This window comes from Cavia porcellus, unplaced genomic scaffold (assembly GCF_034190915.1).
Source record: "Cavia porcellus strain 051 isolate PalLab524CR breed Dunkin Hartley unplaced genomic scaffold, mCavPor4.1 scaffold_16, whole genome shotgun sequence".
Classification (NCBI taxonomy): domain Eukaryota; kingdom Metazoa; phylum Chordata; class Mammalia; order Rodentia; family Caviidae; genus Cavia; species Cavia porcellus.
Genome location: NW_026947499.1, coordinates 39382397 through 39408215, shown reverse-complemented (window position 1 = coordinate 39408215; position 25819 = coordinate 39382397). Strand labels below are relative to the sequence as shown.

At 45.6% G+C, this 25819-nt stretch overlaps 1 pseudogene; it reads right to left on the bottom strand.

Annotated features, from left to right (window-relative positions):
- Positions 1 to 15710: 15710 nt before the first annotated feature.
- LOC100724422 (splicing factor YJU2-like) lies at positions 15711 to 17353 on the bottom strand (annotated as a pseudogene).
- Positions 17354 to 25819: the final 8466 nt, after the last annotated feature.

Here is a 25819-nt window from a genome sequence, read left to right as displayed (position 1 = left end):
TCCCATGCTGCCTCTTCTTCTCTGTTCCTTATATATGCAAGCTTATATAAGAGGCCCAGCTTCTCTCCCAGTCAGCCACAGCCTGATCGAATTGCGCCAGTTAGGTGTTCCCGCTCACCGCTGCGCACCAGGGAGTTACGGACCAGGCAGCCTACGTGTCTCCCCTCCCGGCCACCGTCAGGCTCTGGGATCTGGGTTGGGACAGTCTACCAGGTCTGCCGGCAGCGTCACGCAGGCCAGGCACTTTTCACCAATCCCGCCCGAGAGGGGGATGTGTGGCTGGAGTCGCCACTGCGCCCTGCTCCCGCAGGACTGCTCGGGCCCAGAAAGTCCTCTGCTGGAGTCAAACTGTGGTAGAGTGTCAGTTTCTCTCACTCACCTCACCACAAGTCAGTGCACGCCTCCCTGCCGTTCGCAGACTCCCATTCCCAGAGCTTCTGCGCGTCTCTCTCCTTGCCGAGCCACTGTAGAGGCAGCCAGCCGCTGCGCGGCGGGAAACCCAAATCGCGGCTTACAATGGCGCGGTTCCAGCCTCCACACCGAGTCTTTTCTGTTCCTGTTTTAGCACCAGGACTGCATTCCAAGTTGGCTTCTCTCAGCCCAGTTCGTTCCTGAGTCAGCAGAGCATATCTCCACCTGCTTATGTCTCCTTAGTCCGCACCATTCCTGGCTTCTGAGCCGAGTCTTTCAGAGAGCCGCCGGTAGTTGCTGTTATCTGTCCGCCATGTTCTCTGAAAAACTTCTTAAAAATAACAAGAAAACAAACAGCAACAATACAAAAGCTAGAAGATGATAAGATGATCTATAACTTAAGAATAAGAACATAAGAGAAGAAGTGGGGACACAAACAAATGGACTATAAAAGCTATTCACAGAAATAATCCAAGAGAATTTCCCTAATTTAGCAAAAGGTAAAGATACTCAGATATATGAGGCATTCAGGACTCCAGCCACCTACAACCCAAACAGAGCTACACCCAAGAATATAATAATCAAAATTCCAGAAATCCAATATGATAACAGAATATTAAAAGCAGTCAGAGACAAGAAACAGATCACTTACAAGGGAACACCCATCAGAATTACAGCAGACTTCTTGGCACAAACCATCAAATCACGAAGAGCGTGGGGGGAAATAATTCAAGCTTTGAAAGATAATAACCTCCAGTCAAGATTAATATATCCTGCACAACTGTCCCTAGAAATTGATGGAAAAACAAGATGGTTTCAGGATAAAGAAGAACTAGGGGAATTTGCAACCACCAATTCAACTCTACAGAGAATACTGCAGGATAGTCTAAAAAAGGAAAATACCAAGATTCCAGAAATAGTGGCAGAGAGGCCACAATGAATGGAGCAGAAAACAAAATGAAGAAGACAATCTGACAACGAACGACAGAAAAAGAGCTCAACAGAAATGAGGCAGAGAAGATCGGAAGGTAAGAACAGCTATTTTGGAGAAAACAAGACATCATACTAGCTAGTGCTGATTTAGTATCATCCTGTTTTGAAGTCCCATCAAACTTGTATTCTTCTGTCTCCATTGGTCTTAAAAGGTTGTATCTTACTGGATTTTATTATATAGGATAATATAAGCAAAAACTTTTATAGACAAGGAGTTTATATAGAAACCATTGTTCATTTTCTGTTAATTGGTTCTAAATTCCCTGTAATAATGTCATTCTCTTGAATGGTTTTATAGTGTCTTGATATGTTTGGTGCTACAGTATACAAAGTTATACTCAAAGATTTCAAGGAAAGAAACACTATGGTAACTATTTTTATGTCAGGATATCTTGTGGTGAAACACTATTTTGCTTAAATGGTTACGATTTGACCTGCGCTGTTCTGTTGTTATGCCCTCTTTTATCTCAATCCCCTTTTTTTTAAAATTATTTACTTTTTTCTTTTTATTTTTTTAATTAAGGGAAAAATAAATAAAAAATAGCAGGATACATTATAGTAACCTACTTTGATTTCCTATTAACTTGATTTGAAATCCTGTATTGTCCTCACCATCTTGTTTTGACTGATTTTCCTCTATTCTGCTTTGCTTGATAGTACCAAGTTCGAAAGTATAGGCAACAACTGTGAAGACAATAAGAACTGGTATGACGCCCATTCCGGTTGACTATTATTTTCTTTTAAAATCCTGTAATGTCTCCAATGCTTTGGTTTTATTCTTTACTGTTTAGTTCAATTTTATTATAACTGCCAATTCTTCTTAAAATAGCAAGAGGCAATATGGTAACCATTGTTGATCTTATATTTTGTTTTTACATGATCTATTATGTCCATCCTTTTGATTTGACTGACTCTGTTCTGATATGTTGCATTTGGTTTTACTCTCTTCAAAAAAAGTAATAAGAACTGTGGGAGTAATAAAACCCAAAATGTGTAATTGTCATTGTACAAAAGAAAAGAAAAGAAAGTGCTCTAAAGGTTATAACTGCATATATGTTTAAGTGTATAAGATTGATAACCATATTACTGAGTGTTTTTTGGATCACTGAACAAAACGGTTTGCACTCTCACTGTTTGAAAGTCCACTTTATATGATTCAATTTTGTAACTTGAACAACTATTTCTAAGATGAGAATATGTAATCTATTAACCAGTGATTTCTTACTGTTTATTTTTTAAATTTTGTATTACTTGTACCCTCTTTCTGTTTTTTTTTTCCTTTTTCTCCTTAAATCAAAAAAAAAAAAAAAAAAAAAAACAAGGCCAATAAAGGCAGCTGCTCTGGAGGGTTACATGAGATGATCCACAGAAAGTGCTTGGTGTGATGTCTGAATTACAGGAGATACTTGATAAGCACTACTTAGATGTCCTGCTCTGCCCCCCCACTGGTCAGGACACACAGTGGGGAATATCCCACCATTCCTCTTACAAGTCCTGTCCTGTGTCATGCTGTGTTCTGGTGCCATTTGGGGTCCCCAAGCTGTGGCCAAAATCGGGCACCAAGGCTCCAGTGCTGGTTGTCTTCCCACTGCAGTCTCCTGTCCAGGACACCTCCAGGCTTGAAGGTGGGGCAGAAACGTGCAGGCACTGCAGGATAGTAGCTCATCCATTCCACAGACCTGCTGGTCCCGTGGACACACGTGGTTGAAAGAAAGAGCTGGCTCCAATTGCTATTTGAAGCATCCTGAGCAGGAAGAGCAGATTTGAAGGTTGCTGGGCAGAGCCCCAGATTTGCAGCCAAGATCATCACCTCAGTCCCAGTGGACAAAGCCTCACTAATTCTCAATAATTCCTACCATGGGCCAAGGATATAGCTCAGTGGCACAGTGCCTGCGTAGCAAGTGTGAGGTCATGCGTTCCATTCCCAGTACAAAAAAAAAAGTCCTATCAGGTGGTCTCATTCTATCTAATACAGAAAGAGCAAACCAGAGTGTGGACAGAACTTGAGATATGCTTCTAGCCAAGAGAAATGATATTACTAACCCAGTTAAATCAGAAATTAGTTTATTTGGAGTTCATCAAAGGTACATAATCCCAGAGGGCCTGAATTAATCAGGTGAAAGGAGCTTCTCTACTGGCCTTCAGGAATCAAGCACCATGGAACCAGTGGCAAGTAATTGAATTCTGCCAACAACCTGAGCACAGCTAGAAATGGACTTTTCCTCAGTTAAGAATTTGGATAAACCAGTGCAGTGATGCATCCCTGAAATCCCATCACTTTAAAGCTTGAGGTGAGAGGATGGCGGCAAGTTGCAAGATCAGCCTGGGCTACCTAGTGAGAATGTGTCTTAAAATAAATAAATAAGATTAATAATCAGGGTTTGGATAAGAATGCAGCCTGTCTCACCTGGCCTTAGCCTCAGAGAACCCCGAGCAGAAGCCCCAGCTAGCCAGTCTGACCATTCTGACCACTGCCTTGGACTTGATGGCTTCCAGCCACTCTCTCTGGAATGCAACCTGGCATTCTGGGACCGCTTCCATGAGGGGCTTCTCTTCACCCCCCAGTTCAGTAGACCTGGTCTGGGTACCCAGCACGGGGAGGGAGTGCCAGGAGCCAGCATTCCACAAGGAGTCTGTGCGAGTGTCTACCTCCACTGTTTTCCCTTTTCTCCCTTCTATTCTCTTTTCTTTTTTCTTACTAGGACTCCCACTCACCGGATGTGAAACAGGAATCAGGAGTCCTGCCTAGAGAAGCCACCCAGCCCCCACCCACTACTGCCACACCGCAGCGGCCACGCAGGCAGGTGGATGGAGTTCTCCTTCCTCCCCTGTGCCGTACTCCTCACTACAGCAGGCACGTGCCCTGGAGGGGGAGGACAGGCCAGGTGCCAGGATTAACCCCCACCCCTGGAACTCGTGCGGCTCCAGGAGCTCTAGTCCCACCTTTCCGCTTACTGCCCAGGAGGGCCCCCAGGCCCTCCCCAGCCCCCGCGGGCCTCTCGCCCCGGTGTCACCGCGTGTGGGGCTCTCATCTACCCCAGGGGACCAGAGATGTGGAAGGAAGGCAGTGGTGAGGGGAGGCCTGGCAGGTCAGCGCAGGCAACTTCGCGCTCAATTTTAAGGGCCCCATAAATCCTCAGCGGCTCTTCCTTATTCTTCTAGGGGTCTTCTGAGGACCCTGAGCGAAACCCATCCGAAAAGGGCCTGAACATTCCTATATTGGATAACCCCACCCCTTGTGTGCTCGGTGCCTTTCCTCCTGTCTCTGGTCTCCGGCCTCAGCCTCACCGTCCGTCTCCTGCCGCCCACCTCCATCCTCCTCTTTCCCTCTCTTCAGTCTCCTGTGCGCTCGTGTTACTCTCAAACAGCCCTCTTCCACCCGGTCCTGGTGCTGCAGGCTTGTAATCACAGCAGTCTGGCAGGCTGAGGCAGGGAGATCGCAAATTCTAACCCGGTCTGGGCAATTCAGCAGTTTAGCGAGTTCTTGTCGCAAAATAAAATATAAAAAAAAGGGCTGGGGATGTAGTTCAGTGCGAAGGCCCTGGGTTCAACTTTCAGTACCGAAGTGCTTATGTGATGGGGGTGGGGGTGTAGAACCCTTTCCTTGGCTGGGAAAGCCACACTCCAGCCTCAGAGTTGTCCGATGGAAGTTGGCCTTCTCCCCTACTGGCGCTGGAAGAAAAGTGCATCTTGACCAATCGGAGTTCTGATTGGTCGGCGACAGATAGGGGCGGAGCTAACTGATTGACAGACAGGTCGGAGAGCTGAGGACCCCGAGGTTGCTGTGTTTCACTGAAGGCCACGAATCGCCGTGAACGGACGTTCTGAGTTCTTTAATTCCTAACAGCTGACCTTGCCCAGAGTGTCCCCTGCCAACGGCGGGCCCTCCTCGATTTAGCATTCCCCACCCTACCCCAACCCCCTGCCCCCTCAAGGAGCTCGGGTTTGCGAAGTAGCGTAGCGGCCGCCCTGTCCCATCCAGGCTGTGTCCCGGGCAGATCACCTTCCACACTGCAAAAACCCGAGCGAGTGGGTTGCTCACGTCCGCCTAGGAGAAGCCTATGATCTGTGTCCTCTGATCCCTACTCAGGCCAGCCCCAAGATGACTGGGATTTGTACCCAGGACTACTGGTGTGACTACAACAGGGCTGGCCACAGTTGCCACCTGGTCCTGATCGTTCATGGAGCGTCCTGGTCTCCGCCAAACAGTACCGGGGACCCCTCTCTCCTTCCCCACTGTGACGGCCAAAGATGTCCTTGCCAGGGTCAGGAGGAGGAGGATCAGCCCTCCTTTCTTCCCATCCCCACCGGCCAGAAGGAAGAGATTTGTGCTGAGAGGTAAAGTTAGAGGCTAGGCGAATGAGACCTGAGAATTATAAAATTGTATCTGTCCCTGAAACTTTGGAGATTTCTTCGTTGCTGTTTATATTTTAGTGAATAAAGATGTTTATGTGAGAATTTTAAGTGCACAAAAACGGGCTGCAGTATAGCTCAGCAATAGATGCTTGTCAAAGCACTGCCAAGGTCCTGGGGTTGACCCTCAGCACCGAAAGGAAGTCTAATATAAAAATGACAAGTATTGTTGGGTATGGTAGTACACGTCTGTGATCCCAGAACCCCAGGAGGCTGAGACAAGAGGATCTAAAGTTCGAGCCCAGTCTGTGGCAACTTAACAATTTAGTGAGACTTTGTCTCAAAAGTTTAAAATAGGAGTGGGGAGGCTGAGAAAGCCTTGATTCCTGGTAGCGCTACCACTACCAAAAAAAGAATGAAAGAAAAAGAGCAGGAGTGAGAGAAGAAGGAAGGAAGGAAGAGAAAGGGCATATCTTTAAGAAGTTCTAGGTAAGCTTCTGGGCTGTGGGTTGAGGTGGGTTCATGCACAACAATATAGGAATCCAAGCAGCCAAACTGATAAATTTGAAATGTAGTTAACTGAGCTCAGGACCACTCATATGCAGGACACCCTCCATCCCCCCCACACACACACACCCGTGTCAGAGTCCAAACAAGTGGCACAGAACTGGAAAGTTACAGAGATTTTAAAAGACAGAATCACAAAAAGACATCCTGTTGGAAACAATTTAGCTAGAATCTTACATTAATTTTTGGTTGACACCTGCATCTTGTTTCTTTTGTTGAGCAGGTTAATTTTTCTCCTGTGGATACAGCTCATTCTGCTTTTCTCATGGGATTTATACCCTGAGTAATTTTCCATTTTCCTGGGTCAAATACAGGGCACTAGTTAAATGCAGGACTCAAGATGGCATCTGTAATGCCAAGCTACAACATGGATCACATTCTGGAAACACCACCACAAACATGAATCTATTTCTAGTATTTTTCCAATCCCATTTTACAGATGGGAACACTAAGAATCAAGCAGAACAGTTCATCATTGAAGAAAGCAGGAACAGCCACTGGGAGCTGATGGCCTTGCCCTGTGGCTTTTTTTTAGATTTGAAAAGCTAAGAGAATGTCATGTGTGGGTCCTCAGAGCCTACGCCCAGGCCAGAATGGCCATATCTTTCTGCCTAGCTTTATCCTGTACACACACACAAGCTGAGGTCCAGCAACACTGTCAGTCTTCAATTTCCTTTCCTAGCTGAGGGCTGTGTGTGTACCACTGCCAGAACCTACAGCCCCTGTCACCTGCCTCAGATGAGGATGACTGTGCTTCCTTGGACCTGAGACTCAGGACACAGCCTACAGACCTGGAAATTTTTTTATAATTTTCAGGATACACAGATAATGTTTGCCTCTTTTTCAGATCTCAGTTCCTTTTAGCTGACAGCAAAAAGCCTATACCCTCATGTCTTAGTTACCTTTCACATTGCCAAGACAGAATACCTGATGCTTGCCAGGTATAGTGGCACATGCCTATAGTCCCAGCACGAGGGAGGCTGAGGGAGGAGGACTGCTTTGAGTTTGAGGCCAGCCAAGCCACAGGGCAAGGCCATCAGCTCTCAGTGGCTGTTCCTGCTTTCTTCAAGTGAGTTCAAGGCCATCCTGAATTTCTTTTTTTTTTTTTTTTTTTTTTTTTTTTTTTAGTATTAAGATTTTTATATTTCCAACAATAACAATAATAATTTAAAATTCTGGTCCTCACATTTTTTCTTTTTTTATTCTTGTTCTTCTTTTTATTTTAAGCAGTACTTGGGAACTAGAAATTGAGCCCAGAGCATCTGAATTTAGCTACATCCCCAGCCATTCATTAATTTTTATTTTTAATTTTTTTTTTAAATTTTATTTAAGGAGAAAAGAAAAAAAAAAGCAGAGAAAGGGTACAAGCTATACAGATTTGCAGGAAAAAAAATGAACAGTAGGAAATTACTAGTTAATGGATTACATATTGTCATCTTAGAAATAATTGTTCAAGTCACAAAATTAAAGCTTGTAGAGTGGACATTCCATCAATGATACTGCAAACAGTTCTGTACAATGATCCAATAAAACTCTGTGATATCATATTCTATCTTATACACTTAAATATACATGCAGTTATATAGTTTAGAGCACTTTCTTTTCCTCTCTTTTGTACAATGACTATTACACATTTTGGGTTTCATTGCTCTCACGGTTCTCATTACTTTTTTGGAAGAGAGTAAAACCAAATGTGACATAACAGAACAGAATCGGTCAAGTCAAAAGGGTGGACATAATAGATAATGTGAAAACATAATACAAGGTGATCAACAATGGTTACCATAATGCCTCCTGCTATCTCTAATAGAATTGCCTATACCATTAGTTATAATACAATTGAACAAAACAGTAAAGAATAAAACCGACAAAACCAAACCATTGGAGACATTGTAGGTCTTCAAAAGTAGATAAAAGTCAACGAGAATGGGCGTTATAATGAATCTCATTATCTTCACAGCTGATGCCTAAATTTTCGAACCTGATACTATCCAGCAAAACAGAATAGGGGAACATCAGTTAAAAACCAGATGGTGAGAGTAATACAGGGCTTTAAATCGAGGTAATGGAAAGTCAAAGTGGGTTACTATAATATATCCTGTTATTTTTTTTCCTTTAATTAAAAGGATAAAAATTTTTAAAAAAGTATTAAAAAAGTAAATAATGGAGTGGAGATTGAGATAAAAGAGGGCATAACAACAAAACAGCACAGATCAAAACATAACCATTTAAGCAGAGTAGTGTTTCACCACCAGATAATCCTGACCTAAAAGTAGTTACCATATTGTCTCTTTCCTTGAAATCCTTGAGTACAACTTCGTATACTGTAGCATTAAGTATATCACAACAATGTAAAACCATTTAAGAGAATGACAGCATTACAGAGTATTTAGAATCGACTAACAGAAAATGAATAATGGTTTCTGTATAATCTCCTTGTCTTTAAAAGGTTTTTGCTTATACTATCGTACATAATAAGATCCAGTAAGATACAACCTATTTAGACCATTGGAGACAGAAGGACAAAAGCTAGATGAGACTTCAAAACACGATGATACTAAATCAGTATTACCTATTAACATGTCATTTTCTCCAAAATAGCTGTTCCTATCATCCAATCTTCTCTGCCTCATTTCTGTTGAGCTCTTATTCTGTCAGTAGCTGTCAGTTTGTCTTCTTCACTTTGTTCTCTGCTCCATTAGTTGTGGCCTCCACTATTTCTGGATTCTTTGTATTTTTCTTTTTTTAGAATATCCTGCAATACTCTCTGTAGAGTTGAGTTGGTGGTTGCAAATTCCCCCAGTTCCTCTTTATCCTGGAAGCACCTTGTTTTTCCATCAATTTCCAGGGACAGTTGTGCAGGATATCTCAATCTTGGCTGGAGATTATTATCTTTCAATGCTTGAATTATTTCCCCCCACGCTCTTCGTGATTTGATGGTTTGTGCAGAGAAATCTGCTGTAATTCTGATGGGTGCTCCCTTGTAAGTGGTCTGTTTCTTGTCTCTGACAGCTTTTAATATTCTGTTCTTGTATTGAATTTCTGGAATTTTTATTATTATATGCCTGGGTGTAGCTTTGTTTGGGTTGTAGGTAGCTGGGGTCCTGTATGCCTCATACATCTGAGTATCTTTACCTTTTGCTAAATTAGGAAAATTCTCCTGGGTTATTTCTGTGAGTAGCTTTTGTAGTTCACTTGTTTGTGTCCCTACTTCTTCTTTTATGTTCTTAATCCTTAAGTTATGGATCCTCTTATCATCTTCTTGTCTTTGTATTATTGCTGTTTGTTTCTTTGTTATTTTTAAGAAGTTTTTCATTTCATTCTCCCATATTACAATTCTGCCCTCCAGTTCAGATAGTCTGTCCTTAGTTTCTTTCAAGCTGTTATGCCAGTCTTCGATAGACTTCTTAGTTTCTTGGTAGTCCCTTTGAACCTGCTTCACGTATTCTATGCTTTCCCTGTTTTCTCCATCAAACAATTCTCCCCTCTTTTTCTGTTCTTCCATTCCACCATCTGTTTTTTCTTGGGTGGGGCTTAGCATTTCTCTAACTATTTTGCATACTTCTAGCTTCAGGTCGTTGATAACTTCATTCCTGAATTGGTCTATGAGGCTCTCTATATGGTGCTTTATGTGTATTGGTGCGGTGTCCGCTATTGCCTGTTTCTCAGAGTTGGGGGCCGAGGAGCCTTTCTTGTTGCTGCCTCTTCCCATATTCTCTGTTCCTTATATATGCAAGCTTATATGAGAGGCCCAGCTTCTCTCCCTGTCAGCCACAGCCTGATCAAATTGCGCCGGTTAGGTGTTCCCACTCACCGCTGCGCACCAGGCAGCCTACACGGGGCCCGCCCCTCCCGGCCTCCGTCAGGCTCTGGGATCTGGTTTGGGCCAGCCTACGGGGTCCGCCGGCAGCGTCACGCAGGCCAGGCACTGTTCACCAATCCCGCCCGAGAGGGGGATGTGTGGCTGGAGTCGCCACCGCGCCCTGCTCCCGCAGGACTGCTCGGGCCCAGAAAGTCCTCTGCTGGAGTCAAACTGTGGTGGAGTGTCAGTTTCTCTCACTCACCTCGCCACAAGTCAGAACATGCCTCCCTGCCCGTCCTGTTTCGACTCTGTTCGCAGACTCCCGTTCTCAGAGTTTCCGTGCGTCTCTCTCCTTGCCGAGCCGATGTAGAGGCAGCCAGCCACTGCGCGGCGGGAAACCCAAATCGCGGCTTCCAATGGTGCAGGGTCCAGCCTCAGCAGCGAGACTTTTCTGTTCCTGTTTTAGCACCAGGACTGCATTCCAAGTTGGTTTCTCTCAGCCGAGTTCGTTCCTGAGTCAGCAGAGCATAACTCCACTTGCTTATGTCTCTTTAGTCCGCACCATATCTGACTTCTGAGCCTAGTTTTTCAGAGAGCCTCCGGTAGTTGCTGTTATCTGTCCGCCATGTTCTCCCGGAAGTCCATCCTGAATTTCATAACAAAACCTTGTCTCAAAAAAAGACAAAAACAAAACCCCAACATTCAAAGTTAAAGAAGAAAAAGTTTAGCTCACAGTTTGTAGAGGTTTCAGTCCATAATCTGTTAGCTCCAAGGTAGGATGGCACATGACAGAGAGGCAAGAGTATTTGGTGACAGCAGAAGGCGGCAAAAGCAACAAACGAGAGAGAAAGACAAACATCTTTCTGTCCCTCATGTTGTACGCAGGCTACCATCCCTAGGGTGGGTTTAGCACTCACACCTTTAACTCCAACATTGGACCATGAATCAACGGCAAACTCTAGATTCAGCCGCCTCCTAAAAGCCTGATCTAAAAGCTCATGAGGAGCTGGGGAATGCAGCTCAGCGACACAGCACCCACCTGGGAAGTACAAAGCCCTCAGTTAGATTCCTGGTTCCAAAAATAGAAAGTTCAATTCCTGGTCCCACTGTGAAAGTGAATGAGGGTTTAGAGGGATGTGCACCACTGTATCCAGCCAGTTTGGCAATTTAGTGAGAAATATTAAGAAATATTTTAAGAAATAAAAGGGGCTATGGTTGGAGCTCAGTAGCAGTGCACTCACCTAGGGTACCCTGGCCCCTGTTCAATCCCCAGCACCGTCACCATCATTATCCTCGAAAGAAAAACAAAGTGGGAGGAGCATTAGTGAGACAGACTCTGCACTGAGGTGGTGGTAAAAGTGAGGGTCTGAGAAGGCTGGCAAAGGAGGTGACTCCTGAGTCAGACACAACCGGCCGCTCCCTGCACTGGCTTCTTCTTCTGCAGCAGCAGGAGGCAGCATTTCCCAGCTGCCTTGTGTGAACCCAGACAGGTTCTGGCCAGTGGACAGTGAGGGGCAGCTATTGGACCCCAGAGTCTCCAACATTTGACCCTCCGCACTCGCTCCCTGTGTGCCAGGAGGATGAAGGGACCTGCAAGAGCTGTGAGCCCAGACAGAGAACAGGGGTTCCTGAATGGTCCTGCAGAAGCTGCCCACACCCCAAAGAGCAGGAAAAAGTCAATAGTGAGAAGCCATGGAGACATAGGGGTTGATGCCACGGCAGGCATACCTCCCCCACCCCAGCTAAAACAGCAGGAAAAAGTGTGTGCCTCTTCTTGTTCCTCCAATACTGGGAATTGAGCCCAGAGCCCTAGCACAGAGCGATATCCCCAGCCCTCCACCCCCTGCTTTTTAAGATAGGATCTCATTGCGTTGCCTTAAGCTGAGTTCCAACTTGGCAGTCCTCTTGCCTCAGCCTCCCAAAGTCAGGCGTATGGTGTCACTTAGGTGGCCCAGGCCAGGTTACTTTTGGAAGGGAGCAGAAATAGTAAAGAGCTCAGCATGAGAGTGGTGGGATGGCAAGGAAACAAGACTTCCAGCAATTCTCGGCCTTTGGGTCTGGAGCCTGAGAGACTCTGGAGCTCCTGATGAGCACTATAGACCTTCGTCCTCCCAACCACACATTCGAAAGCAAGGTTAGGGAGGCTCCGGGACATCCATTCTCTGACTCTCTAAGACTTACAGAGATGCAGGTGATCAAAGAACAAAGTCTCATAAGCTGTATCTGAAGAAAGTTTTCCTAACAAGTGAATGTTATTTTATTAACTTGTGAGAATCTATTTTCAACTCTCATTTTAAGAAAAAAATGGAAAAGGATTCCTTTTATAATTAATGTGACTAGAAGACTTCTGTTTGACAAGATCCTGGAGCCCTATGTTGCTTTTTCTTGTTTTGTTTTGTTTTAGTTTGGTTTGGTTTTGAGACAGTCTTGCTGTGTTTAAGCTGGCTTCAAACTTCTGGGCTTGAGCAATCTTCCTGCCTCAGCCTCCTGAGCACTGGGACTACAGATGTGCACCTTTGCGCTCAGTTTAGATGGCGTGTTTGTTTGGCACCACTGTGTTTTTGGGGTGAGGTGTTTGAGGAAGCCTCATTCTCCTGGTGAGGACAAGGACCACACAGATGTCTAAGGAGCCAGCTGGGATCAGCTCTCCAGTGAGCTCTTTCCCCCTCCTGGCCACTAGAGGGTGCGAGGACCACGGGGAGGGGCCAGGGTCAGGGTTCTGCCAGTGACTGGTGTCAGCATCAAGATAGCTAGCTGCTCCCCTGGGGACCCAGGTCTGCAGGTTCCTGTCCACCTCAGAGCACCTCGGGGCATCTTTCTCTCTCTCTCTCTGTGCCTGCAAAGGGTGGCAGCCCCAAGAGGCCAGAGGAACAGTCTGGCGCTGTGCCTCTGGTCCTGACCCCACGGGCAGCAAGTCACCTTTCCAGTCGTCTTCAGATAGCCCAGGATCTGGGAACACAGGTATGATACAGGCTGGAGATACCTGAAGGATCTGGTAGGCCTGGCCTGGATAGGAAGATCCCATTTCAAAACAAAACAAGGATTGGGCAGTGCTTCCTGAGCAAGTTTTAATTTTCATCTTCTGTAAGTAATCCCATTCTCCAGTGAGAGAGGAGGGTACAGGGGCAGGAAGGAGCTGTGAGTCAGACTAAAGCACCTTGGCAGTGCTCAGTGGGTACCTGGAAGCTGCCTGGCAGCCTCAGCTGAGTCCTCCCCATGAAGGACATAAACAGCTGGGAGCAGACGGGGCCCAGAGGTGCAAAGACCCCAGCACCAGCTCTCCTTGGTGCCTCTTCAGGGCAGTGTGTGATTTGGCTGATGTGATGGTTCTCCAGCATCACCACAGTTGGCCCCCTGATTCGTGGTAGCTAAAATCAGACATTGCTTTGCTTAAAATGCTGCCGCACGAGTCCGCTCCTCCAGGCAGTCTTTGGAACAGCCACCCAATTATTGCTCAGGTTATGCAATGTGGGTTCCCCTGACATGTTATTTTGCTGATCTCACTAGGGTCTCTCCTGCTGCAGTCTGGTGGGCGAAATTTATCTGGGATATTTTTGTTATTTGGTTTCTTTTGTTTGTTAGAGTTTCTTGGTTTGGTTTGGTTTGGTTTGGTTTTGTAACAGGGCCTTGCTATATAGTACAGGTCAGCATTGAACTTGTATAGCACAGGCTACCCTCAAACCCTTGATCCTCCTGCCTCAGCATCCTGAGTACTGGGACATGGATGTGCACAGCACCCAGCCTCATCTGGAAGTTTCATGGGAGGGTTAGAAGCCCAGGCCTCTCTCCACCACCAGACTGCCTGTTGTAGTCAGGGGTTGTGCAGAGAACAATTAGAATCGGGACATGGAGTTTATAATATTGTTTTATGACGGTCACCGGGAGTTAACACAAGAAAATGCAGAAAATCTATCCGCAACACCAAAGACATAAAATATTTACTCAAGGGCCTAAATCCCACAGCAATGTCCCACATGAGTCAGATGAAAACTCAGAGCTCATGACAATGCCTCCCACAAGTCCAACTGGAGGTCCAGAGCCCACAAGAAGGACTCACACCAGTCTCTTTTACGGATCTATGCTGGGAAGACCCAAAAGTCAGTGGTAGAAGCCAGAAAGTCCATGCCAGTGGGGTGAAGGAGCTGTGCTGATGGGATGAGGGTTCTACTCTGGAGCTGAGCAAAGATCAGGGCTATCCTGAAAAGCACCACAGCCATGCTCAGCGACACAGAGGCCCCAAGTTCCTCCGACAACAAGCACAATCGGGTACATGCCAGGAAGCCAGCATGACAAGTTCATCCTGGAGACCAAGAGGCACACATCTTCCCCTCTGGAGCCAGGAAACAATGTTCGATGTGAGGACAGAGTTTCTCCAGGAAAACAAATGGCTGAAACAGCAACTTGTAGGAGAACCCACAATGCCTCAACGCAATAAGGCATTAATGCCTTAACACCCTCCTTCTCCTTCTCCACCTATTTATGCTGGCAACTTTCCTCAGGTGGAACATCTTTGCTCAGTGCCATGCTGATGTAATCCAGCTGGCGTTAAGTTGAGCACCAGTTCTTAATCCATAACACTGCCTGAGGGCCTCCCACTTCCCAAGGACCCTCAAACAGAATACCTGAGCTGTGTGTGAAGCAGGATGGGCCTCCCTAAAGTGCAAAGTAGATCTGCTAAGGCCTCTGAATGCTTGGTTTGGAGCTGACACTAGTGGACACTCATCCACTGGTAAATCCAGACAGCCCAAATTCAATGTGGAGGGAACTCTCTAGAGCAGATACTGAAATGAGGCTTGTAGGGACTCATTGGCAGGAACCTGACAGCCAAACTGATATATCAGTGTCTTCTGACTGCTGTGCACAAATAGCCAGGCACTGTGGTGTACACCCAAACAGTCTGGGAGGCTGAGGCAGAGAGACTGCAAAGTCCACCCAGCCTTTGAGACTTCATGCCTGACTGATGATGAGGAGGACTGCAGTGAACTGACAACTTGTAATGACCAGCTGAATAAGCATGGTCCTGGGTGGGAGAGCCCACCTGAGAATTGTTGCCACCAATATAAAAAGGAGGACTGGCGAGGAAGGAAAGTGTTGCTGTTTCTCCTGGAGGAGCTTGTTGAGCTTCTTGTGAACTTGGCTGTTCCCATGGTCAGAGCTCAGGACCTTGTTGCTGGGAATGGTTGCTCACTTTGGGGGAGCTCCAGCTCTTACTTTCAGCATCCTTTCCTGAGTCTAGAGGAGAAGATGGTGTGCTGTTCAGTCTCCGGGAGAAACTTGTCATGCTGGTTTCCTGATATGAACTCAGCTGTTCTCATTGCAGGAGCTTGGGACTTCATTGTCACTAAGGATGGCTTTGAGGCAAGGTCAGCAGCTTTTCTGCTCTCTGGGGCTCCTGAGGCTGGAGGAGCCTGCCCTGGCTGGGCACCCGCACGCTTCACTTCTGTCTTTGTCTTCTTCACTACCACCAAGCCAGAGAGCTGCAACCCGCTGCCCCTGCCCTCTCCCCTACTCTTGGCCTTTGGGGCCTCACAGAGAATGGCGATTGGCTGGGGCCACAAGGTACAGCCTTGTCCTCCAGGGGCTCTCACTTCTGAGCCTCCTCCAGAAGCGCTGCCGTCTCAGTCTCATCCTCCTCCTGCTGCTGTTGCTGTAGCTCCTTCTCTGACAGCCAGTGCTGCCGCAGCATGGACTAGAAGTCCACATGCGCTTGCACTGGCTCAGGTCCTTGAGCTCCTGCAGGTTCTCCAGCACCTCCATCTCCAAGTTCGAGTCCTTCCTGCAGTTCTCCAGCACCTTCATGGGACTGTTCAGCTCCTGGTCCTCCCGCTCCTTCTACACCCGCTTCTGCTACTCCTCCAGGAGCTTCTCAGCCTAGGAGTTCCATGTGGCATGGTGCTTCCACGTGTTCTCGGGGTCTGTCTTGAATGTGATCTCCATACCAGGCAGCTCCAGAGGTGGAAGATGGGCAGGCTCAGGTATACCTCGTCCTGCACCGTCTCCTTGTGGGCACTGAATTTCTTCCCCTTGTAGATGTATTCCCTGCATGTCTTACACCTCATATTGCAGGGAGCCATGAGTGCCACCATGTACTGCCAGTCCTTGGGGAGCTTCAGCTTGGGGATCTTCGAGGGGTCAAAGTCCCACAGATAGTATTTATTTAGGACTTTCTGTTCTAACACTTTCCCTTCCTACTGGACTCACAGCTCTGGAGAACGGATTAGGTACTTAACAAGCTTCTCTGGTAGTGCCCTGCACTTCCCTGTATGTCACTTCCTCCGGTTTCTTATTAACTGCCACATACCTAGCTCTGGCCTCTTTATCACTGAGGATGGCTGGGGTACTTTCCAGGGAAACCCTGGTCCTTATTTTGATCGTCATTTCTTGGCTCCATTACAGAACACTCAGCCTGCTGGTACAGACTTTCTAGCATCTACTGCTGACCTTCGGTCCTTCCCAGCACTGATCTGTGAAACAGACTTGCATGAGTCATTGTCATGGACTCTAGGCCTCTAGTTTGACACATGGGGGGCATTGTCATGGGTTCTGGGTCTTCAGCTGAACTCACATAAGATATTGCCATGGGATCCAGGCCCTCAGCTGGATTCTTTGGGTCTTTAGTATGTGGACAGATGTCCCGCACTCTTTTGTGGATGGAACTCACAACCGCCTGCTTGCAAGGCAGGCGCTTATGCTGCTGAGCTAAATCCCCAGCCCCTGTGTATGACTCTTTGGGTGACTTCTATAAAATAATTTTATTAATTTTGTTAATCCTGCATTAAATTTTTTCCCTTGTGAATCCTGACTACAACAATGATGATGATGATGTCTGAGGATATAGCTCAGTGAGAAGACCCTAAATTCAATCCCCAGTAACACACACACATTTACCACAAACGCAGTGGCTTAAAACAGCATGAATTTATTGTCTTATGGTTCCGGTTCTGGAGGTCAGAAATCTAAAATGGGTCTCACTAGCTGAACTTAGGATATAGCAGGGCTGCCTGCATCCCTTAGCTTGTGGGCCCTTCCAGCACATTCTGAGACTATCACTTTACCCTTGCCTCTCTCCTCCCATTCTTCCTTTGTTCCTTCTGTCTTTTCTTAGAAAGACCCTTGTGATCACATCAGGCCTACAAGGTTAACCCAGTATATTCTCCCCATGTCAGAGTAGCGGGTGAGCAGTCTTAGTTCTGCAATCTTGACTCCCCCTTGCACGTGACATAACATGTTTACAAGTTCTAGGGCTTAGGATGTGGATGCCTTTGGGAACCATTATTCTATCTATGTGTCACAGAGAGGAAGAAAGACATTTTATTGATTTTATTATATTTCTTCTCATTTTTAGAGATTAGATTTACCATGAATCATGTTGCAGGAAAATTGTTTTTAGGGAATTGAACTCAGGGTCTTCACACTGAGTTACATTTCCAGCTCGTTTTGTTGTTGTTGTTGTTGTTGTTGTTGTTGTTGTTGTTTCTGTTTTTCATTTTGAAACAGTCTCACTAAGTCACCAAATTGCCCAGGCTGGGCTCAGAATTGCCATCCTCCTGTCTCAGCCTCATAGTGTTGGGATTACAGACATGCACCACCATGCCTAGCTTTTTTTAAATCTTAAACTCTTACATAAACACTCTTTTTGGCTTTTTTTTTATTCAACAAACATTGCATGAGCTGCAAGTCATATGTGAGAGACTGTCTAAAAAGAAATGCATGATACCGAGTCCCTGGTTCAGGAAGTTTACCATCCTGCCCCTGGAAGTGTAGCTCAGTGTCAGAGCACTTTCCTAACATGTACAAGGCCCTGGGTGCAATCCCCGGTGCTAAAAAAGAATTGGCAAAACTCCACTCCATGAAGACAGCCTCACACAGAACTCGACCAGGAAGCAATCAGGGCACCTTTCCATGAATAGTTGATTCTTTTTTGCAACTGAACTGAGTGGGTGTAGAATCTGACCATCAGTCGTTCCTTAAACCATCTAGATGATTCTGTCAGCGGTCAAGGCTCAAAACCATTAGTCTAAGTCAGATGGCAGCGGCTCTGCTCCCTTCTGCAGGTTTGATTTGGAGGTGGGATGGGAATGAGAACCTGCTCAGGCAGGTGAACCACAGCGGGAGGTCCCCTGCAGGAATTCTCACCCTCACCTAGAGACCAGCAGATCGAGGAGCAGAGCTGCTGTCACATTTACTGCCTTCCCTCTGCTGCTGCTGCTACGGATGCTACACGGTAAGATTTTCATTGTTGGGACTGTGGCAGTCATCTTGTGAGCATGAGGAGATGAACTTGCGATGAAAGCCTACAGTGCTAGGTATGCTATAGTAGAAGGGTGTCAGGAGTTTGAGTCCTTGACAGGACAAGGGTCATTGAGTTGCCAAACCAACAGTGGACCACCTTCCTCTGTGTTTCTTATTAGGTACAAGTAAACATCCTTTTTTTTTTGGATCAGGAATCAGACTCAGGACCCCACACTTGCCCAGCAGGCAGTGTGCCACAAACATCCTCTCTGATTTGAGCTCATCGGTGGAGTTTTCTATAACTTGCAGCCAAACCCATTCCTAAATGACACAACATTTTAGTGGGGGAGACAGGTGAGCAACAACTACAATGGATTGGGTATAGTAAGTCAAGGATGCCCACAAAATGTGTCCATGTCCTCATCCCCAAAACCCGTGAACGTGAACTTAACTTGAAAATTAAAGATGTTCCCATGAGGACCAATTCAGGTGGATCCAATCATAGGTCTCTTGTGCTATTTCAGGGACACCAGAAACCAGAAGATGCAAAGAACAGAATCTCCCTGAGTGCACCTGGTGGGAACTCAGTGGTGCTCGCCTCTATACTTCTGGTTTCCAGAACTTTGGAAGCATAAATTATGTGTGCTATGATTATTTGATTTGGAGCCACAAAGAAGCAACACAGTAGGCAATGTTAAGAGTACAGTTACAGGGGCTGGGAATTTAGCTCAGTGGCATAAGCGCCTGCCTTAAAAGCATGTGGTCCTAAGTTCAATCCCTGGTACCAATTAAAAAAAAAAAAAAAAGTACAGTTACAAAGATGGCCATGCACAGAGCACAATTAGGGCATGTTTCCACAAATAGTTTTCTTTTTCTTTTCTTTCTTTTTTTTTTTTTTCAGACAGGATTGAACTATGTAGTTCAGGCTGGCCTTGAACTCACTTTATAGCTCAAGCTGGCCTCAAATTCATGGCAATCCTCCTGCTTCAACCTCCCTAGTGCTGGGATTATAGGTGTATACCACCACACCCCAGGCAATAGTTGATTCTTAAACTCCTCTATTTCACCAACAAATATTTAATTAGTTCATATGTTTGTTTTTGCAATATTAAGGATCAAATTTAGAGAGAGCTGAGCTATGTCCCCAAGCCCAGGTTCTTGCTCACTTGCCCAGACATCTTCATACTTGCAGTCCTCCTGCCTCAATCAACCAAGTAAAGAAATTATAGACATGCACTACTGTGCCTATCTCTCCAACAAATATTGCTTAGCAAAATATTTTAAAAATCAGTGTTTTCCATAAGACTATCCATTTCTGCTATGTCTTAAAAATTAGAGAACAAATAGGACAGACATTTAGCGAACCACTGGTCTCACCTGGCAATGCAGCTGCCTCAGAGGACATGGCATTGATCAAAAGAAAATCTGCGCATGGTGGTACATGCCTCTAATCTCAGCACTCAGGAGGCCGAGTAAAGAGGATAGCATGAGTTCAGAAAGAGACAGGGAAGACTCTGGTAGATTCTCATTCTCTTCCTTCATGCTGTCTCTAAGCCCAGCCTCTGACCTGTAGATGGTTGGAACAGGGGAAGTGGGCAGCAACCCACCCCCAGTCCTCCAAGCACTATGCAGAAGCCAGGGGTACCCAGAGTGCCCAGGACCCGGAGGAACTACCCTGGGGGACGGGACACACAGTGTATTCTCAGACCTGCCCGGTGTTGCCAGCCAGGACCCTGGGGATGTCACTTCACCTCCCTGAACCCCAGCTGCCTTTACTGATGGCTTCTGGGCATGTGTGCACAGGGCAGCTCCTGCAGGGTCTGGGGGTGACACCAGGCTGCTGGTGAAAGCTGAGGCAGAGGCCTGGTGTGGCAGGGGTGGAGCCTGGGCTGTGCTTCCAGGCAGGGATGAGGCTGGGAACTATGCATCCCGCCTGTCACCCTCGTGTCTGTTCTTCACCAAGGACACTGCCACACGGAAGGAGCGCTTAATGGATCAGTGGCCAGCAAGAGCAGCACGTTTGCTGAAGTTCCCTTGGGGACACCAGTTCTCTCTAGAACCATTCCTGCTAAGAAGCATGGTCCAAAGATACCTATTGAAAGCTTCAACTACTAGTAAGCAAACACATACACCTTAAGACCACACACTTAAGTGAAACAACTCCAACACACGTGTAAATACTGTGTGATTTCTCTGGTAGGAGAAACCAAAAGTGTAAATAAGGATAAAATGTATAATAGGTATTAGAGAATAGGAAGAAATGTTCAAATGGGAAGGGGAATTAGGGAGGAGGGGGAAAGGAAGGAAGGAAGGGATAATGAAAAAACAGTAAAAGGAAAAATTGAAAACAAAGCTTTGACACACGTTTTTTTTGTTTTTGGGGTTTTTTTTTTAGTACTGGGGATTGAACTCAGGACCTCGTGCTTGCCAGGCAAGTGCTTGTGCCGCTGAGAAACAAAGCTTTTGTACATAGGGAAAAAGAGTTAAAAGGAAGGGAGAGAAATGAGGAAAAACAAATAAAGATACATCATCTACAAAAAGCCAGGTGTGATGGCACACACCTGTAACCCCATAATTTGGGAGGCTGAGGCAAGAAGATCATTGCAAGTTCAAGACCAGCCTTGGCTATGAAGTGAGTTCAAGGCCAATTCAAACTACATAGTGAAAAAAAGAAAAAGAAAAAAAATCATGTACAGGTACAAATTCCCTATGAATAATGTGATCACTATATATACCTAAAATGTACCAATAAAAATTTATTTGAAAGATGAATAGTAGAATCTGAAAATGGTAGAGCAACTATATTAAATACCATACTACCATTTATTTATATATCTTTCTCTTTTGAGACACGGTCTTACTATGCGGTTCGGGATGGTTTGGGGTTCACTTTGTAGTCTAGGCTGGTCTCGAATTTGCAACAATCTGCCTGAGTCAGCCTCTCAGATTATGGAATTACAGGAGTATGCCACCATGCCCAGCTCCATGCTACCATTTAAAAATGGAAATTGAGATCACGGATTTAGCTCAGCAGCATAAGTGCCTACCTGGCAAGCAGTAGTTTATGAGTTTGATCCCCAGTACCAAGGTTGAGCTCAGCCTGGGTAATTTAATAACTTAGCAAGACTCTGTCTCAAAAATAAATTATGGTACTAGGAATCAAACTCAGGACCTTGTGCTTGCCAGACAACCACTGTGATGCTGAACTACATCCCTGGCCTCCTCCCCCACCAACTCAAATTTTAAGTGACTGGGATATAGCTCGGGGAGAAGCCCTGTATTCACTCCCCAGTACTATAATAAAATTAAATTTAGATAAAATAACTGACACTGGGGATCTATGCCCAGTTACAAGGAGGTCAGGAGCTCAGTAGGGGTGCAGCACCCTTTCAGGGTGTGCCAGTGCAGCCTGGGGCCAGTCCTTCCTTGTTCTAGTCCCCCATGCAAGCAATAATTCCCTATTCTACTCACTGTGTGATTTCCTTCCCAGTTGGACCCAGATAGTGTGTGTGTGTGTGTGTGTGTGTGTGTGTGTGTGTGTGTGTACCCAAAGTGGTTTAGGAAAATATTGCTTTCCACTGTAACTCAAACACTTTTATAATGGGTAAGAGTTATTTTTCTTTTCTTTTCTTGGTTTTTGTTTTTGTGGTGTTAGAGACTGAACTCAGGACCTCCACACTGGGTTACATCCCCAGCCTATTTTTATTTTTTTATTTTGAGACAGGGTCTTGCTAGGCAGCTAAATTTTTCAAGCTGGGCTTGAACTGGAGGCCTCCTGATTCAGCCTCCCAGTGTGCTGAAATTACAGGCTGACACCACTATGGCCAGCTCAATGGACCAAATATTAATGAAACTGTCCTGATGTACCTAATTTGAAGTGATTGGGAACCATGTGCACCCACCCCCTATTTTAAATGTGTTGAGATTTATACACCCGAGGTAGGGGTGTGGTTGTAGCTCAGTGGTGAGTACACACCTGGCACCGGCACACACAGGTTCTGCTTCCTTGCTCAGCACCACACACGAACAAATAATAATGGGCCTGATTTATATTTGCTTTTGTTCCAGTACAGTCATGAAATAATCTTTGTAGTCCCGTGGTGGCTCACACACTTGTTATTCCAGAGCTCTGGGAAGCTGAGGAAGGAGGATGGTAAATTGTAGCCCAGTTTGGCCAACTCAGTGACTGAGCGACACTGTTTCAACATAAAAAGATTTCTTTTAAAAGGGCTGCACAACAGAGCTCAGTCTGAAGGCCAGGGGATCAATCCTCAGGAAAAATAAAAAATGAAATGAAATATTCTTAACATGGAGGAAGGACTGACGAAAGCCATCGTGTGCCTCTGATGCGTGACGGACACACACTGGACACAGCAGCCCCAGTGACTCTCAGCTACCACGTCACCAGCATCATCGTTGCTATCACTGGTTGGGCTGGGCCACTCCAGGCCCCACCCCACCACCCCAGCCAGAGGACCAAAATTATAACAATCCGGAGAACCCAGCTCCATGCCAAAGACCAGTGGCCTCCTCAGCCTTCCAGGCCCCTACAAGGTGGCCAGTACTACACATGGAGGATCCCTTGTCTGAAATGCTTGAGACCAGTTTGGAATTTGGGACTTTTTTCAGAGTTTGGAATATTTACAATACATAATGAGATATCTTGAGGCCAGGCCCCAAGTCTAAACATGAAATTCATTTATGTTTCATACGTACATTACACACGTAACTTCCAGGTAATTTTATACATTATTTTGAGTGCACTTGATATAGGATCTCCAAATGATATAGGGAAATATAACTCCTGACCTGCTAGAAATCTGATCCACTGAGTTCATGTTCCCCGAAATTGAAGAATCAGTTCTGAGGAACAGCAGAGGTTAAGAGCCTAAAATTTTATTGAGAAAGAGACAGCTTCTTAGTGACACAGGAGGGGGCTGGAGTGGGTTGCCCGTGCCCACTTCTCAAAGGAATTTTTACAGAACACAATCATGAGGTGACAAAACTATGATCAACCAGTAAGATTACACAATTTAGGTAATGTTGATCCAGTGTGGAAGTAGGTCATTCAGCAAGTGTACATGGAAAGAACAAGGATCTTTTCTGAAAGAGATGGTCAGGAGGTCCTAGTCATCCACCTGGGTGACTGGTGTCTATTTAGACTATCAATCATTATTGTTTACCCCCACGGTGGTATGGAGGTGTAGTCATTCCATCTTTGTTTTTTTGTTTGTTTTTTTTTTTTTTTGTCTTTTTGAGATGGGGTCCCTTATTCGTTCATGTGTGTGCTTGAGGCTGGCCTTGAGCTCACTTTGTACCACAGGCTGGTCTCAAACTTGCAACGATCCTCCTGCCTCAGCATCCTGAGTGCTGGGATTACAGGCCTGCGCCACCTCGCCATCTTTGTTTTGAGGCCTGACTTTCAATGAATGTGCCTCCAGCCACAGCTGTAATGTGTTCTCATCCTCTGCACTGACTCCTTTGGGGGCCTGGTCCTGTCTGGCTTCTTATAACATTTCTAGCTACGTAGAAATACACCTAAGTTTTGTCTGTACAGAATTTTCCACTTATGGTGTGATGCTTGTGCTCAAAAAGTTGGATTTTGGAACATTCTAGATTTCAGGGTTTCAGGTTAGAGATCCTCAACTTATGTCCCCATTCTACAGACAAGGGACTAGAGGTCTGACAGTGGAGGAACTGGCCAGGGCTACATAGCAGGAGAGGGAGACAGGACTCATGTCCAGGTCTCTGGGATGCCACCCCATGTCCCCTGTGTGCCAGGACAGCTGGTGCTTGTCACGGGGCCTTTGTGACAATTGAGGGGCTTTGGATTTGGTCACACCCATGATAGCCCTGCAAGCCTTTTGGAGAGGAGCTAGGCAGTGCTTACGAAGATGAACTGGCAGCAGTACTTGGATCCTAGTGGGTTAGTAAAATTCCAGGGAACACCCCACAAGGTGTCTAAGGGTAGGAAAAGGCCCTAAAAACACAAGGTAGGATCAGTTTTCCCTGGAAACCATCCTCCACGAGCCTCTTCTGGTTCTGCATCCCCCATGCTCAAAAGTCATCTAGGAAGTGAATGCTTGGACTTTCTGGTGAGCAAATTATCCACCTCACTCATTTCCTGTAGGCTGGCTCTACTGGAAGTAATTTGCTTACAACAAATATTGACCCATTCATTCAACAAACATCTGCTAGGTGCCTCATTTGTGCCTGTGGCAGTGCAGGACAGAATGAAGCCCATCATATTCTTGCCCTCTTGAAGCTTATGTGCAAAGAAGGGAGTATGTCCCAATAAAGCAGAAGCCCATAAAACAATAGCAGATTGCAGTGGGTACTAAGAAAAGCAAAGGAGACTGCATCAGGAAGTAGAACTGAGATGATCCATTATTCTCAATCAATGGCCTTCCTCCTCCTCCTTCCCTTCTTCCTCTTTTTCTTCTACTATGGAGCCTAGGCTGGCCTTGAGCTCCTAGTAATCCTCCTGCCTCCGTTTCTTGAATGCTATAAGGTTACAGGTGTAGGCCACTACGCCTGGCTTTTGACCTCAAATGCTTGGATTTGGACACACTTGGTATTCTCCTGTAATCTCAGCACTCTGGGAGGTTGAGGCAGGAGGATCACAAGTTCCCTCCTAGCCTGGGCAATTTAGCAAGACCTTGTCTGAAAATATAAATAAATAGATAAATAGGGCTGGGATCTGGGAGGAAAAAAAATTGCTAGAAATGTAATTCTCTGCAAAGTCCCTCGGCTCAATCCCTAGTACTGCAAAAGTACAACAAAAAACCCCACCCCATCTTGCGCTCAAGGGATCTTTCTTGCCTTGGCCTCCAGAATGCTGGAATTATAGGCATGTGTAACCATACTTGCTGTTAATTTTTCTTTTCTTTTTTTTTTTTTTTTTTTTTTTTTTTTTGGTACTGGGATCAAACTCAGGACTTTCACGCTTACAAGACAGGAGCTTATGCCATAGAGGTAAATCCCCATCCCTTAATTTTGCTTTTCTTTAAATCCATATATTTTTATCTTTCTAAACTAAGCCAAGCATGGTGGAGTATGCCTTAGGAGCACTGAGTATTCAGAGCACTCTAGAGCCTGAGGCAGAAGAATCATCGCAAATTCAAGGCCAGCCTGGGCCTTGAGTGAGTGAGTTCAAGACCATCCTGAAATACATAGTGATGCTACTGCAAACAGAACCACTGAAACATCACCCAGGATTTGGAGGTGGATTTATTTGCATCAGTGGGTACTGACATCAAGAAAAAGTGTCAGGCCCTGGTCCTTGATAGTTTGAGCTTATATGGGATAAGCAAGTAGGAAGTACAGAAGCAGAGTATTTGGCAGTTATTAATTGGTTCTTGCAATATGCATCATAGTGACCCGCCATTTCTTTTCTTTCTTTCCTTTTTTTTTTTTTTTTTTTTTTGTCTTTATGAGACAAGGTCTTACTACACCATTCAG